Here is a 4,955-nt window from a genome sequence, read left to right as displayed (position 1 = left end):
AAACCGAGACTGGACTTTCAAGCAACACCAAGACTACTAGCGGCTAACGCAGCCGCCGAGCTAATGTGGAGGCCAAGCCGTGCCAAGCGCCTTAACGCCGGGGAACACCGTAAGGATTGACGTAGTAAGGATTTACGGAACACACCGGAACAACGGAAGAGATCAAACAATAAATAAAGTCACATACCTCTTAGAATAGGACGGGAACACCGAGCAGAGCACGGGCATATTTTGAGTTCTGATCTTGGGCTGGTTTTCTTGGCCATTGGGCTGGTTTTGTCACACAGACCTGGCAACCCTGGAGACGACCCGCAGCAGCACACTCACCTGAGCCTCGCGCAGCGTCTTTTCGCGGCTCTTTTTCGGACAAACGGTTACACGTAAGTACGCCGCATTTTGTGAAGTTACTTAATGAACGGTTCTCAGTTGTATATGTTGGTCAACTGTTTCTATAGTTTACTTCACTTGTGTTGGTTAGCATTGTAACACTGTGTGTTGTTAGCAACCTCACTAGCACAGTATAACGTAATTAATGGGACGTATTTAATGTATATTGTTGTGTGTGTAACGTGGTCAGCATCAACATGAACTCATTGACTTGTCTTTATGAATAATATTAGTTTGAATGGGTAATTACTACAGTTCCCCACGTTTAAGATGGGTTCAAGTTCTATGACAAGCAGAATATAGAATAATTAAGGTGGAAAACACTTAGTTTTCTTGTCTGTCTGCCTATATCTGTGTAATAAATGAAGCTGTTACCTAGCTATTACAAATGCTCATCACCGTTAACGCAGAGCTGCCAACTTTTCAAAAAACCTTGGAGTGAGATTTTGTCGGGGGTGACCAAAATGTTGCCTCTCACTCAGCCACACACGTTGGTGGCTATAGGGCGTATTCACGTGACGTCAGAATCTCAATCGCGCCATCTTGGGGTCCACTTATTAAATGTCAGAAGAAGTTGACCTGGCTATCGTGTCCGCTGTTTGATTATGCGAGAGCCCAGCAACCTCATGTCCTTCTGCATTACCAAAGAAAGATTTCAGCGGTTGGAATTGAATATTTGCAACGCTTTTTTACCTGATTTTACTCGCTCAACACTTTGTGGTTAATTCGCTAGTTACCAGCACATAGCCCGGTCACATTCCTGTAAAACAGTTTTCATTTCCGCTATCGACCATGGGACATTAACAACTATTTCTGCGTTATACTTGTTGTGGAAATACCACAAATGTCGGAACATCAAGCGCCCCGTGTCTGGGTTCATATATGATCCGTAGTCGCACAGCTCCGCCTCCAGGACGAGTGTCATTCAAGCATGTCTTAAAGACATAAAAACATGGATGACCTGCAACTTCTTGATGTTAAACTCAGACAAAACCGAAGTAATTTTAATCGGCCCTGAGCACCTCAGAGATCAATTATCTGGTGATGTGGATTCTGTAGACGGCATTGCCCTGGCATCCAACACCACTGTAAAGAATCTTGGCGTTATCTTTGATCGGGACTTGTCCTTTAACTCCCACGTAAAGCAAATCTCAAGGACTGCATTCTTTCATCTACGTAATATTTCAAAAATCAGGCACATCTTGTCTCAAAAAGATGCAGAAAAATTGGTTCACGCGTTCGTTACTTCGAGACTGGATTACTGCAACTCCTTATTATCAGGCTGCTCTAATAAATCTCTTAGGTCCCTCCAGTTGATCCAGAATGCTGCAGCTCGTGTTCTCACTAAAACTAAGAAAAGAGATCACATCACTCCTGCACTAGCTGCTCTGCACTGGCTCCCAGTAAAATCAAGAATCACTTTAAAATTCTTCTCTTAACATACAAAGCCTTGATTGGTGATGCACCATCATATCTTAAGGAGCTTGTAGTACCATATTGAAACACTAGAGAGCTACGCTCACTAAATGCGGGACTACTTATAGTTCCTAGAGTCTTAAAAGTAGAATGGGAGCCAGAGCCTTTGGTTATCAAGCTCCTCTTTTATGGAACCAGCTTCCAATTTCAGTCCGGGAGGCAGACACAGTCACCTCGTTTAAGAGTAGACTTAAGACCTTCCTCTTTGACAGAGCTTATAGTTAGGGCTGAATCAGGTTTGCCCTGGTCCAGCCCTTGATATGCTGCTATAGGCTTATAGCTGCCGGGGACGTTTTAGGATGCACTGAGTACCTATCTCCTCTTTTTCTCTCCTTAAGGATGAATTTTCATCTCTCAATCACACGTTACTAACTCTGCTTTCTCCCCGGAAGTCCTTTTGACTTTACGTCTCATGGGGTCATCGGACCCTATGAGACGGCATAGATCCTATCTGCCTGATGGATCGTCTGGGTCGTGGAATTCCTGCTCCTGACTACGCCACTGTCCTGTTGAGACTCCGCTCCTCCTCCCACCGCCATCTGCCTGATGGATCTCTCCATCGTGGAATATGCCTACTATGAACTATTCATACACTCTGTCATATTCATTGAATGTATTTTAACTCTAAATCTGTCCTTCTGTACACATTACATCTATTGCATCTGTCCATCCTAGGAGAGGGATCCTCCTCTGTTGCTCTCCTGCAGGTTTCTTCCCTGTGTTTTCCCGCTGAAGGGTTATTTGGGAGTTTTTCCTGGTCCGATGTGAGGTTTTGGGGCAGGGATGTCTATGTGTACAGATTGTAAAGCACTCCGAGACAAATTTGTAATTTGTGAAATTGGGCTATACAAATAAACTGAATTGAATTGAATTGTCTGATGAAGCCGCTTCCAGCTCCTTCAGGACCAGCAGTGACTGTTTGGCTGGCCGTGCTGATGCTGTTCCCATGGAGCCAGTGTTTTATTTTACCTTGAAATGAATCACAGAGTAAAGGCAGACATCGCCCGACGGAGTTGCCATGTTCATGGCTCCCAAGTTTCCATCCACAGTTCCTTTTGCGCAAGTGAAAGACATTGATTTTCGCTCGGCGAAAAAAGCAAAAAGAGATTATTGACGAGAGAGTCTCAATGGAAACGTGCCCACAACCCGATGTATCAACAGAAACACATAAGAACAGTCCTGACGCTCATACGCCGAGTGAAGCCGAAGTAGATGCATGACAAGTTGAAGTAATAGCCTCTTGTTGAGCTGATAAACCCATATTCTGAATCATTAGTCCCACATCCAACAATGAGGCACAGTATAATCACAAGGCACACCGCTTTGAACTGAAATCGTGTCTCTTTCAGGATATAATAGTCATTTCTCAGGGAAGAGCGGCATACAAGCAAGCAAAACAATGCCGTGGTGGGACCCCAAGATGGCCGCCAGAGTTTGTTGTAGTCACGTGAGTGAATACGCTCTATAATATCAGGAAATTTGAATTAATGTGGCGTTGTACCCATGTTGTTCCCTGTATTCTGGCCTGGCAAAGGTCTTTTACGAGACATCTTTGCTACCTTAAAGGGTACCTGTAGCCCAAAACAACAACGTGCTACATCCATTAGGCACATCAAATAAATCATATTTTCCCCGCCGCTATTGTCAACAAGTCACGCATAGCCCGAGGCTTTACATTTCTTTGTCAACATTCCGAGTCCGTGAACGCTTCAGTGCGCAGACATATTGCCAGTTATTTACTCATGTCAAAGGTCACTATGACGTAGAGTCGTTGAAAGGAAGTCAGCCAATCCGGAGCCACTTCTACACGCGTTGCTCAAACTTACCGATTTGACAGTTCTCCCTCGGGTGCAGGCCCCCGAACATGTCGGCCGAACATTGCATCAATGAAAGACATCTCCAGCGCTGGCTTATGCGCGATGTAGCTATCAAGCTCACGCTTTTGTGTAAAGCAGATTAGGTCTAATGTCACTATATCATCGGACATAAGTTCGTGTTCTTTACAACAAATGCACTCTATGTCTGTTTTTTGTCGATCGGCGTATTGAGCACCCCTGCATTCAAGCATTAAATAGCCGAGAGGTTTTTTCAGCGTGAGGAATTCGATGTGTGGCGGGAGTGCGTGAGATAAGACCGAAATGCGTGAGTCTCACGCTCAATGCGTGAAACTTGAGAGCCCTGCATTTCCCACAACTGCACCAAACGTCCGCCGACTTGCGTGCACGGTCCGCACGGTGAAGCATCTGTACCGGCGGTCCTTCGGCATCAACTTCATCAGAATCATCGCTATCGCTGTCACAATTAACTAAATGGGGATAGTCTGCTTTTAATGGTTCATACAAGTATCCAGTTGCTGAATCTGACAATCTTTCATCGTCCATATTTCGCCCGTTTTCTTTATTATTATCAAGTTCTCAGCATTTGTTTGCGAGCGCTCGACGTTGTTTACATTGGTTTCTGAACACATCCGCTGTGGTTGGCTGTCGATCTATCAACGATGTGACGTCACACCACCGGCGCCATATTCAAGCACCAGTGCAATGAAGCTTGTCGGAGTTGAGGGACTTTGAACAGCCTAAACTACGTATTGTTATTGAATACTGGACCGTCAGTGCATGAATAACCTTTAGAAACACATTATCTTTTGATCTGGCGACATATTCGCGATCTCAACAGGTACCCTTTAAAGAATTAAAATGTTTTTTAATAACTCTACTCTCATTTACAAAAACATGCCTAATTCTATTGCACAAATGTCCTGTCTTTATGTTAAATTCTTTATAATACATCTTACTTGTTCAAAGTGCTGTTTGGAAATTTTTTGAGAGGGTCCTTTTCCTAGGCCTGTAAATAAAGTGATAAATGCTATGTGGGCAGCCTTAACAAACAATGCTATGTTTTGGGCATGCAGTATACCAAGAGGTTAACAAGGTGCTCTCCTGCTGCTTGTTATGACAGCTGAGTTTACATCACCACACAAAATCACACGCACAAACACAACGAATTATTTCAAGATTTAAAGTTTAAGAGAGTGAGAACTTAATTGAATCATTAACAGGGCTCTTAAGTTTTGAAGACAGGCAAGAGTGACA

This window comes from Pseudoliparis swirei, chromosome 24 (assembly GCF_029220125.1).
Source record: "Pseudoliparis swirei isolate HS2019 ecotype Mariana Trench chromosome 24, NWPU_hadal_v1, whole genome shotgun sequence".
Lineage (NCBI taxonomy): Eukaryota > Metazoa > Chordata > Actinopteri > Perciformes > Liparidae > Pseudoliparis > Pseudoliparis swirei.
This window is presented reverse-complemented; position numbering follows the sequence as displayed.